Source organism: Acipenser ruthenus, chromosome 44 (assembly GCF_902713425.1).
Source record: "Acipenser ruthenus chromosome 44, fAciRut3.2 maternal haplotype, whole genome shotgun sequence".
Lineage (NCBI taxonomy): Eukaryota > Metazoa > Chordata > Actinopteri > Acipenseriformes > Acipenseridae > Acipenser > Acipenser ruthenus.
The window spans coordinates 9,521,068-9,533,515 of record NC_081232.1 but is presented as its reverse complement, the minus strand read 5'-3'; the positions used below and the strand labels follow the sequence as shown (position 1 = coordinate 9,533,515).

At 47.2% G+C, this 12,448-nt stretch overlaps 1 long non-coding RNA gene across 1 annotated transcript; it reads left to right on the top strand.

Moving 5' to 3' along the window:
- The first annotated feature begins 300 nt into the window (after window positions 1-300).
- On the top strand, window positions 301-6,774 carry LOC131709651 (uncharacterized). Its single transcript, XR_009311564.1, has 2 exons — window positions 301-804; window positions 3,518-6,774. It is a non-coding gene; the product is annotated as an uncharacterized LOC131709651 (long non-coding RNA).
- The last annotated feature ends 5,674 nt before the right edge of the window (window positions 6,775-12,448 follow it).

Genomic DNA, 12,448 nt, shown 5'->3' with positions numbered 1-12,448 from the left:
CTGCTCCCTCCCTCCCTCCCTCACTCCCCTAAGAGAAAGGGTGCTCCCTCCAGTCCAGGGCAGGCTTGAGGCACGGAGACTGAACTGCTCCCTCCCTCCCTCCCTCACTCCCCTAAGAGAAAGGGTGCTCCCTTCAGTCCAGGCCAGGCTTGAGGCACAGAGACTGAACTGCTCCCTCCCTCCCTCCCTCACTCCCCTAAGAGAAAGGGTGCTCCCTTCAGTCCAGGCCAGGCTTGAGGCACAGAGACTGAACTGCTCCCTCCCTCCCTCCCTCACTCCCCTAAGAGAAAGGGTGCTCCCTCCAGTCCAGGGCAGGCTTGAGGCACGGAGACTGAACTGCTCCCTCCCTCACCCCCCTAAGAGAAAGGGTGCTCCCTCCAGTCCAGGGCAGGCTTGAGGCACGGAGACTGAACTGCTCCCTCACTCCCCCATGTCCCATCCCCAAACATACAATTGCATTGTAAGAAAGATGATTTCTCACGCGGGTTTCGTACATTGATAAGGGTTGTGAGTCGAGGTAGAATCACCGGGATCCTTTAAGACCTGACCTGACAGAAGCTCTGAGATCAATCAGCTGCTACAGGAACTGGACATGCTCTACTGGGCTGAAGGCTTCTCCTGTGCTTTGTAAAGCAATGCTGTGCTGTGTTCTGGTCTCTGCTGAGCTCTCCTGTGTTGTGTTCTGGTGGACAGGGGGAGATGATTGACAGAATCGAGTACAACGTGGATCACTCGGTGGACTTCGTGGAGAGAGCCGTGTCCGACACCAAGAAAGCTGTGAAATACCAGAGCAAAGCGAGGAGGGTGAGTGAGACGCACGCACGCACACACAAACACACACACACACACAGAGGCACACACACACACACACAGAGACACACACACACAGAGACACACACACACACTGAGACACACACACGCACGCACACACACACACATGCACACACACACGCACACACACACAGAGACACACACACACACAGAGACACACACACACCCACACACTGAGACACACACCCACACTGAGACACACAGAGACACACACACACACAGAGACACACACACACACACACACACACACACTCACACCTACACAAGCACGTTCACCCGCGCACACACCCACACAGAGATTTTTTAAAATATACCAGGAGTTTAAACAACCAGGTCCCTGCTGAATAAAGTGATTCTCAGCACAGCACGGGGCTGCTCATGCAACTACAAGGAAGAGATTATTCAACATCCAACTGCTGGCTCTGATCATTGAACTAAAATACAAAGCCAACTGTGTGTAAATAACCTGCAAACTGATGCTTTCTCTCTCTCTCTCTCTCTCTCTCTCTCTCTCTCTCTCTCTCCTCTCCTCTCTCTCCTCTCCCTCTCTCCCCCTCTCTCTCCCCCTCTCTCCCCCTCTCTCTCTCCCCCTCCTTCTCCCCTCTCTCTCTCCCCCTCCTCTCTCCCCCCCTCCCTCTCCCCTCTCTCCCCTCCCTCTCTCCCCTCTCTCTCCCCTCCCTCTCCCTTCTCTCCCCCCTCCCTCTCTCCTCTCTCCCTCCTCCCTCTCCCCTCTCTCCCCCCTCCCTCTCCCCTCCCTCTCTCCCCTCTCTCCCCCCTCCCTCTCCCCTCCCTCTCCCCTCTCTCTCCCCTCCCTCTCCCCTCCCTCTCTCCCCCTCCTTCTCCCCTCTCTCTCTCCCCCTCCTCTCTCCCCCCCTCCCTCTCCCCTCTCTCCCCTCCTCTCTCCCCTCTCTCTCCCCTCCCTCTCCCCTCTCTCCCCTCCCTCTCTCCCCTCTCTCTCCCCTCCCTCTCCCTTCTCTCCCCCCTCCCTCTCTCCTCTCTCCCTCTCTCCCCCCTCCCTCTCCCCTCCCTCTCTCCCCCCTCCCTCTCCCCTCTCTCCCCTCTCTCTCCCCTCCCTCTCCCTTCTCTCCCCCCCCTCCCTCTCCCCTCTCTCTCCCCCTCCTTCTCCCCTCTCTCTCTCCCCCTCCTCTCTCCCCCCCTCCCTCTCCCCTCTCTCTCCCCTCCCTCTCCCCTCTCTCTCCCCCTCCTTCTCCCCTCTCTCTCTCCCCCTCCTCTCTCCCCCCCTCCCTCTCCCCTCTCTCTCCCCCTCCTTCTCCCCTCTCTCTCTCCCCCTCCTCTCTCCCCCCCCTCCCTCTCCCCTCTCTCTCCCCCTCCTTCTCCTCTCTCTCTCTCCCCCTCCTCTCTCCCCCCCCTCCCTCTCCCCTCTCTCTCCCCCTCCTTCTCCCCTCTCTCTCTCCCCCTCCTCTCTCCCCCCTCCCTCTCTCCTCTCTCCCTCCTCCCTCCCCTCTCTCCCCCCTCCCTCTCCCCTCCCTCTCTCCCCCCTCCCTCTCCCCTCTCTCCCCTCTCTCTCCCCTCCCTCTCCCTTCTCTCCCCCCTCCCTCTCTCCCTCCTCCCTCCCTCTCTCCCCCCTCCCTCTCCCCTCCCTCTCTCCCCCCTCCCTCTCCCCTCTCTCCCCTCTCTCTCCCCTCCCTCTCCCTTCTCTCCCCCCCCTCCCTCTCCCCTCTCTCTCCCCCTCCTTCTCCCCTCTCTCTCTCCCCCTCCTCTCTCCCCCCCTCCCTCTCCCCTCTCTCTCCCCTCCCTCTCCCCTCTCTCTCCCCCTCCTTCTCCCCTCTCTCTCTCCCCCTCCTCTCTCCCCCCCCTCCCTCTCCCCTCTCTCTCCCCCTCCTTCTCCCCTCTCTCTCTCCCCCTCCTCTCTCCCCCCCTCCCTCTCTCCTCTCTCCCTCCTCTCTCTCCCCCCTCCCTCTCCCCTCCCTCTCTCCCCCCTCCCTCTCCCCTCTCTCCCCTCTCTCTCCCCTCCCTCTCCCTTCTCTCCCCCCCTCCCTCTCCCCTCTCTCTCCCCCTCCTTCTCCCCTCTCTCTCTCCCCCTCCTCTCTCCCACCCTCCCTCTCCCCTCTCTCCCCTCCCTCTCCCCTCTCTCTCCCCTCTCTCTCCCCCTCCTCTCTCCTCTCTCTCCCCCTCCTCTCTCCCCCCCCCTCCCTCTCCCCTCTCTCTCCCCCTCCTTCTCCCCTCTCTCTCTCCCCCTCCTCTCTCCCCCCTCCCTCTCTCCTCTCTCCCTCCTCCCTCCCCTCTCTCCCCCCTCCCTCTCCCCTCCCTCTCTCCCCCCTCCCTCTCCCCTCTCTCCCCTCTCTCTCCCCTCCCTCTCCCTTCTCTCCCCCCCCTCCCTCTCCCCTCTCTCTCCCCCTCCTTCTCCCCTCTCTCTCTCCCCCTCCTCTCTCCCCCCCTCCCTCTCCCCTCTCTCCCCTCCCTCTCCCCTCTCTCTCCCCTCCCTCTCCCCTCCCTCTCTCCTCTCTCTCCCCCCTCCCTCTCCCCTCTCTCTCCCCTCCCTCTCCCCTCTCTCTCCCCTCCCTCTCCCCTCTCTCTCCCCTCCCTCTCCCCTCCCTCTCTCCTCTCTCCTCTCTCTCCCCCCTCCTCTCCCCTCTCTCTCCCCTCCCTCTCCCCTCCCTCTCCCCTCCCTCTCTCCTCCCTCTCTCTCTCTCTCTCTCTCTCTCTCTCTCTCTCCACTTTACAGAAGAAGATCATGATAATAATTTGCTGTGTGGTCCTAGGCGTTGTTCTAGCATCGACTATCGGAGGCACGTTGGGATTTTAAGAAAATGCAAACAAACAAACGAAAAATCCTGAAATAAACCAACACTCCAAAAAAACAAACAAAAAAAAACAAACAAACAAAAACAGAGGAGGGGAAAGAACCCACAGAAAATGCTAATAATTAAAATCGCAGGGAAGGAGGGAGGGAGGGAGGGAGGGAGGGAGGGAGGGAGGGAGGAGGAAAGGACACTTGAAAAAAAACGGCAGTTTTTTTTTGTTTTTTGTTTTAAATCTGTTATATTTTTTTAATTTTATACATCCCAAAGCACTTTTATTGCAAGAATTCTCTCACTCAATTAGAAGGACCCCCCCCCCCCACCTTTAACTTCTGATGTCAGAGAATACCCTCACCCCCCCCCCCCCCCAGAAGAATGTCAGGGAGGGGGGCTAATGGATCTCCCCGGGACAAGATACATAGCACAATAATGGAATAACTATTAGCCAGATTAGAGTCAACCCCCTCTCGTAGACCCTGCCCCCCCCAACCAACCACGCCCCCTACAGCTGTGACTAAAAAATGCATCTGAGGAAAACTCCAACGCGGCTGTGTGTAATTCAATATGTTAACATAACATTATCCAGCAGGTTTACATTCGACTCTACAAAGCACAATTAATTCTATATAGAGGATTCAGAATTTTTGGCTACAGCTGTACTTTCTATTTGAGCGGTTCCATACGTCACCCATTGGACTGCAAGATAATTCTATTATTATTAGTTTATTTAGCAGACGCCTTTATCCAAGGCGACTTACAGAGACTAGGGTGTGAGCTATGCATCAGCTGCAGAGTCGCTTACAACTACGTCTCACCCGAAAGACGGAGCACAAGGAGGTGAAGTGACTCGCTCAGGGTCACACAGTGAGTCAGTGGCTGAGGTGGGATTTGAACCCGGGACCTCCTGGTTACAAGCCCTTTTCTTTAACCACTGGACCACACAGCCTCGACAATTCTAGGCATCTTTTATTTATTTATTTCTCCAAAATCCACAAAGAAAATCCAAATTATTATTATTATTATTATTATTATTATTATTATTATTATTATTATTATTATTATTATTTTTTTTTACTCAGAAATCGAGGAGTCGATGGTATATGCTGTAGTCATGTGACGTGATGTGGTTGTTTTTATTTGGGTAGTTTCCTTCATTTTTAAGAAAAAATGTTCATTTTGGAAGAAAATTAAAAAAAAGACTAAAAAAATAATATTAACGATGATGATAGATATTTCGAAAAATAACAATATGCATTATAATTAGGGCTTCTGGTCTTCAGTTTTTATTTTCCATCTCTCTCCCTCGCTTTACACCTTAATTAAACCTTAACGGAATACCAGATTGGTTCAATTAGCGACGCGCTGCCAGAAACGCAGAGGAAATTAATTAATAGAATTAATTGAATCCGGTGACATCATCAAGACACGTCATTGGACTCTCTATCAAGCTATCCGTGTTTGATTACGAAAGCGAATCGGCTCAAAATATGTTTAGAGGGACATCACGTGATCAAAGATAAAACCAGCATCCCAAATTGTAATTATTAATAATACTGCGACTTTCCCGAAGCTTAGATTCATTTTTTTTTAAAGTGATCTAAAGCAGGACGGAGTTTGGAAATCGCTGCTCTTATGTATAAACCTACATATCAGAAAATAGAAAAAATAAATTATATATATATATATATACACATTTCGATCTTTTTTTTACCGCAAAAGAACCGTTTTTGAATCAACAAGTTAAGCGGGGTCGATGAGCACAAAAATATTTATTTAAAAAAAATATATATATATATATATATATATATATATATATATATATATATATATATATATATATATATATATATTTCAAAGTGGGTTATAATAGGTTAATAGGTTAATATTTCTCCCCGCTTTCACAGTCCCGCGATTGACGGACCCCCCCCCCCCCCCCCCTCAGTCATCCACACTGTCTTGGATCACACGCAGAATAAAATCGATGCCCTTCTTCAACCGTTCAGAGATTATGACGCTGGAATGAGCCTGCCTGGACACCGTACACCGCTCTGAACTACATTTCCCACCGTTCCTTGCGTTATCCCCGCAAAAGGGACGGTGTATTTTGTATTATGAAGGAAACAAACAAAAAAGGGCTGTAAAGCAAACCGACCCTTTAAAAAAAAAAAAACAACGGGCTTGTTTACAATTTTTATTTTTATTTTGGAAGCTTGTTTTTTCGACTCATTAGGCGCCACTCCGTTACCCTGGAAACGGTTTTAACGACAAACTCTGTGGGTTTATACACCCTTACTCAAATACTTAAAAGTACCCATATTTTTACAAACACGTACCATTTATTTAAACCGGGAGTTGGTATACGGCACAAAAATATTATAAAAATATGAATTATGCTGGCTCTTTGAGCTAAAATATATATATATGGAGCAGAAAGGGCTTTATTTAAGAAAAGTGCTTACGTTTAGTTTTAACATATACTGTGGACTACATGAAGCCCGAACCACAAGCCAATCTTTTTTTTTGTTGAAACAGCGCTAAACCAAAAATCACCTGAACAAATTGTGCTATAGCAAAAATCCACTGTGTTGAGGTTACAGCGTTGAACCACCAGTTGGCAGTGTTGTCCACACGAGACTCTGCTGCAGTTTTAACAGTTTGGGACAATTTGACTAGCAATGCCTAACTACATAATTTGCGATCATTTGCGATTTATTTTCAAAAGCTTTCTTTTGAATAACGCTCGTCAGAAAAACGTGCTGTGCGGTTTTAAATTCAGGCTCAGAAGCACGCAGCACCCCCCGTTTTTCTGTGTGATACAGTAGTCCAATTGGGGGAAAACATTCAGCTTTTTCTTGGATCGGTCCATTTACAATGGAGGAGAGGGGGAGGGAAGTTTCGCAATCTCTTGAGACAGACCTCTGTGTGTGTGTGTGTGTTTTTCTTTCTGTACAGTATTATATTATCTGTTCCTGTCAGTATCAGCCATCAGATGAGAGGGTGAGCAGAAAAAGAAAAAAAAAAGATTATTAATGATAAATAATAATAATAATAATAATAATAATAATAATAATAATAATAATAATGACAATGCTAGCAACTTGACGAAACCGAAATGTCATTTTGTGTCTGTAATTATTGTAAATACCAAAAAAAAAAAAAAAAAAAAATGAAAAAAATGAAAGACTTGCATGTCTGTGTAAAATTTATCAAAAACTGTGGACAAAGTCTCTGGTCTCTGACCTAATGGTGAACAAAGATTTGTGTAAGTTGTATGCTAGACTTTAACCAATACTGCAGACAGTACTCTCTCAGCTCTAACCACTAGAGCCAGCCTCCCTCCCTCCCAGTCCCTCCTCAGCTCTAACCACTAGAGCCAGCCTCCCTCCCTTCCTCCCAGTCCCTCCTCAGCTCTAACCACTAGAGCCAGCCTCCCTCCCTCCCAGTCCCTCCTCAGCTCTAACCACTAGAGCCAGCCTCCCTCCCTCCCTCCCTCCCAGTCCCTCCTCAGCTCTAACCACTAGAGCCAGCCTCCCTCCCTCCCTCCCAGTCCCTCCTCAGCTCTAACCACTAGAGCCAGCCTCCCTCCCAGTCCCTCCTCAGCTCTAACCACTAGAGCCAGCCTCCCTCCCTCCCTCCCAGTCCCTCCTCAGCTCTAACCACTAGAGCCAGCCTCCCTCCCTCCCTCCCAGTCCCTCCTCAGCTCTAACCACTAGAGCCAGCCTCCCTCCCTCCCAGTCCCTCCTCAGCTCTAACCACTAGAGCCAGCCTCCCTCCCTCCCAGTCCCTCCTCAGCTCTAACCACTAGAGCCAGCCTCCCTCCCTCCCTCCCTCCCAGTCCCTCCTCAGCTCTAACCACTAGAGCCAGCCTCCCTCCCTCCTAGTCCCTCCTCAGCTCTAACCACTAGAGCCAGCCTCCCTCCCTCCCTCCCAGTCCCTCCTCAGCTCTAACCACTAGAGCCAGCCTCCCTCCCTCCCAGTCCCTCCTCAGCTCTAACCACTAGAGCCAGCCTCCCTCCCTCCCTCCCAGTCCCTCCTCAGCTCTAACCACTAGAGCCAGCCTCCCTCCCTCCCTCCCAGTCCCTCCTCAGCTCTAACCACTAGAGCCAGCCTCCCTCCCTCCCTCCCAGTCCCTCCTCAGCTCTAACCACTAGAGCCAGCCTCTCTCTCTGTCTCTCTCCAAAGTCCCAGCAAAAGAAGACCCTCAAAGCCGCTCCCAGCTTGCCCATGGCTTAACGTTCACGAGGACAGAAGCCACCGACTTTGTTTGAACCTGCAACTTGCGTCTATTTTGCGTGTGCGTGTGGGTGTGCGTACTGTATTGTAAATTCCCTCTCCCCCTCTCCCTGTTCCCCCCTCCCCCTCTCCCCCTCTCCCTCGTTCTCCTTGTTATGTTTAGTTCGTGTGATGTGACTGTACTTAGCCTTTCCCCCTGATATAGAAGATGGCAAATCCACTGTGCTGATGCTGTCTTTTTTAAGTGTGCAAATAAAAAAATGAATAAATCAAAAATAACCCCCTTGTTCAGTGTACCTAGCCCCACCTTCTGTCCTGTTTCTTATTACTTGCGTGTGTGGTTTTTTTTAATTCATCCTTAAGCAGTTTTCTTTCCTTCTTGTAAGGAGCCACACAAGCAAGATGTGTTGGATTCCTATGAATGAGTCTCTCAGCGGACGCTTTTATCCAGAGCGACTCGCAGAGACTAGGGGGGTGAACTCTGCATCATCAGCAACTGCTGCTGCTGCTGCTGCTGCAGAGTCACTTCCAATAGGAGCTCGTTTGTTTGACGTCTCATCCGAAGGACGGAGCACAAGGAGGTGAAGCGGCTCGCTCAGGGTCACACACACACACACACAGGGAGTCAGGGATTTTGAACCTCCTGGTATCAAGACCCCTTTTATTTAGACCTCGTAAAAAACTCTTAATTAGGGGTGTGCTGGCAGACCCCTGCCTTTGAAAAGCATTTATCCTACCCATGGTGTAGTTTACTATAATCCTCAAGTACTGGGATGGGAATCAGACTCCCGCTGCACAGCAGTGTGATCCAGTCCCTGGTTTCACTAGGAGTTTAATAATCAGACACACCTGAGCTTGTTGCCTAGACACACTGGGGGCTGATCAAGCTGGTAGTAAAACCTGGAATGGGTGACACTGCTGTGCAATAGGAGTCTGATTTCATAAGAACATAAGAAAGTTTCCAAACGAGAGGAGGCCATTCAGCCCATCTTGCTCGTTTGGTTGTTAGTAGCTTATTGATCCCAGAATCTCATCAAGCAGCTTCTTGAAGGATCCCAGGGTGTCAGCTTCAACAACATTACTGGGGAGTTGGTTCCAGACCCTCACAATTCTCTGTGTAAAAAAGTGCCTCCTATTTTCTGTTCTGAATGCCCCTTTATCTAATTTGTGACCCCTGGTCCTTGTTTCTTTTTTCAGTCCCCTGGGTTGACATTGTCTATACCTTTTAGGATTTTGAATGCTTGAATCAGATCACCGCGTAGTCTTCTTTGTTCAAGACTGAATAGATTCAATTCTTTTAGCCTGTCTGCATACGACATGCCTTTTAAACCCGGGATAATTCTGGTTGCTCTTCTTTGCACTCTTTCTAGAGCAGCAATATCCTTTTTGTAACGAGGTTACCAGAACTGAACACAATATTCTAGGTGAGGTCTTACTAATGCATTGTAGAGTTTTAACATTACTTCCCTTGATTTAAATTCAACACTTCTCACAATATATCCGAGCATCTTGTTGGCCTTTTTTATAGCTTCCCCACATTGTCTAGATGAAGACATTTCTGAGTCAACATAAACTCCTAGGTCTTTTTCAAAGATACCTTCTTCAATTTCACTATCTCCCATATGATATTTATAATGCACATTTTTATTGCCTGCATGCAGTACTTTACACTTTTCTCTATTAAATGTCAAATGTCTGTCCAGTTCTGAATGCTGTCTAGATCATTTTGAATGACCTTTGCTGCTGCAACAGTGTCTGCCACTCCTCCTATTTTTGTGTCGTCTGCAAATTTAACAAGTTTGCTTACTATACCAGAATCTAAATCATTAATGTAGATTAGGAATAGCAGAGGACCTAATACTGATCCCTGTGGTACACCACTGGTTACCTCACTCCATTCTGAGGTTTCTCCTCTAATCAGTACTTTCTGTTTTCTACATGTTAACCACTCCCTAATCCATGTGCATGCATTTCCTTGAATCCCTACTGCGTTCAGTTTGAGAATTTTAGGACTGGAGACATAATTACAAAAAAAATGTCTAATGAACATAATTTTAGATCTCATGATGTAATCAAAAGAAAACTACAAAATGATATCGCGAAGAAGCCACAATCGCAGTACAGTAAGGAGTTCATGTTAGATTTCGAAATGCCACATTTTTCCAGTCAGTTTTTCATTATCTGGGAAAAACTCCAAAGCGCTGGGTGTGTAATTCAATATGTTAACAAGGGAACATTATTCAGCAGCTTTCATTGGACTCTATGAAGCTGAGTGAGTTCATTCTATATAGAGGGTGTGGAATTCAATATGTTAACAAGGGAACATTATTCAGCAGCTTTCATTGGACTCTATGAAGCTGAGGGAGTTCATTCTATATAGAGGGGGTGGAATTCAATATGTTAACAAGGGAACATTATTCAGCAGCTTTCATTGGACTCTATGAAGCTGAGGGAGTTCATTCTATATAGAGGGGGTGGAATTCAATATGTTAACAAGGGAACATTATTCAGCAGCTTTCATTGGACTCTATGAAGCTGAGGGAGTTCATTCTATATAGAGGGGGTGGAATTCAATATGTTAACAAGGGAACATTATTCAGCAGCTTTCATTGGACTCTATGAAGCTGAGGGAGTTCATTCTATATAGAGGGGGTGGAATTCAATATGTTAACAAGGGAACATTATTCAGCAGCTTTCATTGGACTCTATGAAGCTGAGGGAGTTCATTCTATATAGAGGGTGTGGAATTCAATATGTTAACAAGGGAACATTATTCAGCAGCTTTCATTGGACTCTATGAAGCTGAGGGAGTTCATTCTATATAGAGGGTGTGGAATTCAATATGTTAACAAGGGAACATTATTCAGCAGCTTTCATTGGACTCTATGAAGCTGAGGGAGTTCATTCTATATAGAGGGGGTGGAATTCAATATGTTAACAAGGGAACATTATTCAGCAGCTTTCATTGGACTCTATGAAGCTGAGTGAGTTCATTCTATATAGAGGGTGTGGAATTCAATATGTTAACAAGGGAACATTATTCAGCAGCTTTCATTGGACTCTATGAAGCTGAGGGAGTTCATTCTATATAGAGGGGGTATGTTAACAAGGGAACATTATTCAGCAGCTTTCATTGGACTCTATGAAGCTGAGGGAGTTCATTCTATATAGAGGGGGTATGTTAACAAGGGAACATTATTCAGCAGCTTTCATTGGACTCTATGAAGCTGAGGGAGTTCATTCTATATAGAGGGGGTGCAATTCAATATGTTAACAAGGGAACATTATTCAGCAGCTTTCATTGGACTCTATGAAGCTGAGGGAGTTCATTCTATATAGAGGGTGTGTAATTCAATATGTTAACAAGGGAACATTATTCAGCAGCTTTCATTGGACTCTATGAAGCTGAGGGAGTTCATTCTATATAGAGGGTGTGGAATTCAATATGTTAACAAGGGAACATTATTCAGCAGCTTTCATTGGACTCTATGAAGCTGAGGGAGTTCATTCTATATAGAGGGGGATGCGAAACTTTTTTCCAGAGCTGCACACTGAAGAAGGTGATATTTGATATGGGTTATATCTCAGCTCCATGTATGAACAGGTTATTTATTTTAGGTTGAACTTATTCCAAAGCATATGGACAGACAGACACTCACAGATACACAGACACGCAGGCACACAGACAGACAGACACGCAGGCACACAGACACTCACAGAAAGACAGAAACGCAGGCACACAGACACACAGACACACAGACAGACAGACAGACACGCAGACAGACACACAGACAGACATCTTTCCTCCTTTTTGGTATTGTTTTTCATTTCCTCAGAGAGAGAGAGAGAGAGAGAGAGAGGAGATTGTCGATATATATATATATAGATATATATATATATATATATATATATATATATATATACAAACAATATACAAATATTTACCTAACTTTACTTGTGTGCGACGTGTGCCTCAAAATTATCCCTAAATTATCTCTCTTGTTTTTAATTTAGAGAACCGTTTCAGCCGGTCTCGGTCCCTGCAGTTACAACACAAATATTGTAATAATGTCTCAAAACTCTGGGGAAACTCACTCACGGAGAAGAACGGCGGTGCGTTACTTAATTAGGTTTGCAACACGAACCAAGGAGGGTTATTATTGATCTGACAGTGTGGCGTTTAATATCGCCAGTGTAAAATGAACATGCAATTAGTAATAGGGACCACACGAGGGCAGATTCGAGTAATGCGCAGATTCAGAAGAATTGCCTCATCAAATATATATTATTTATTAATTATTTCTTAACAGATGCCCTTATCCAGGGTCGACTTACAACTGTTACAAGACATCACAGTACAAATGATCACATTACAGATAAGAGCAGTTATAAATGACCTTAAAATCAGCAGCAAACGATCAAGTTAAAAACTGAAATGGAAACGGGAGGCGAGTATTTTTTATACTATTAATTTTATTTTATTTTTGTAATTTTTAGGAGCGCGTTCCAGCTATACATTTAGATGACTGAGAGGCGGGTATTGACTTGGGTAACACAGCGATAGGATTGGGTAACACAGAAGATTGGCGTGGCCTTTTGACCAATCATCATGGAAAATACAA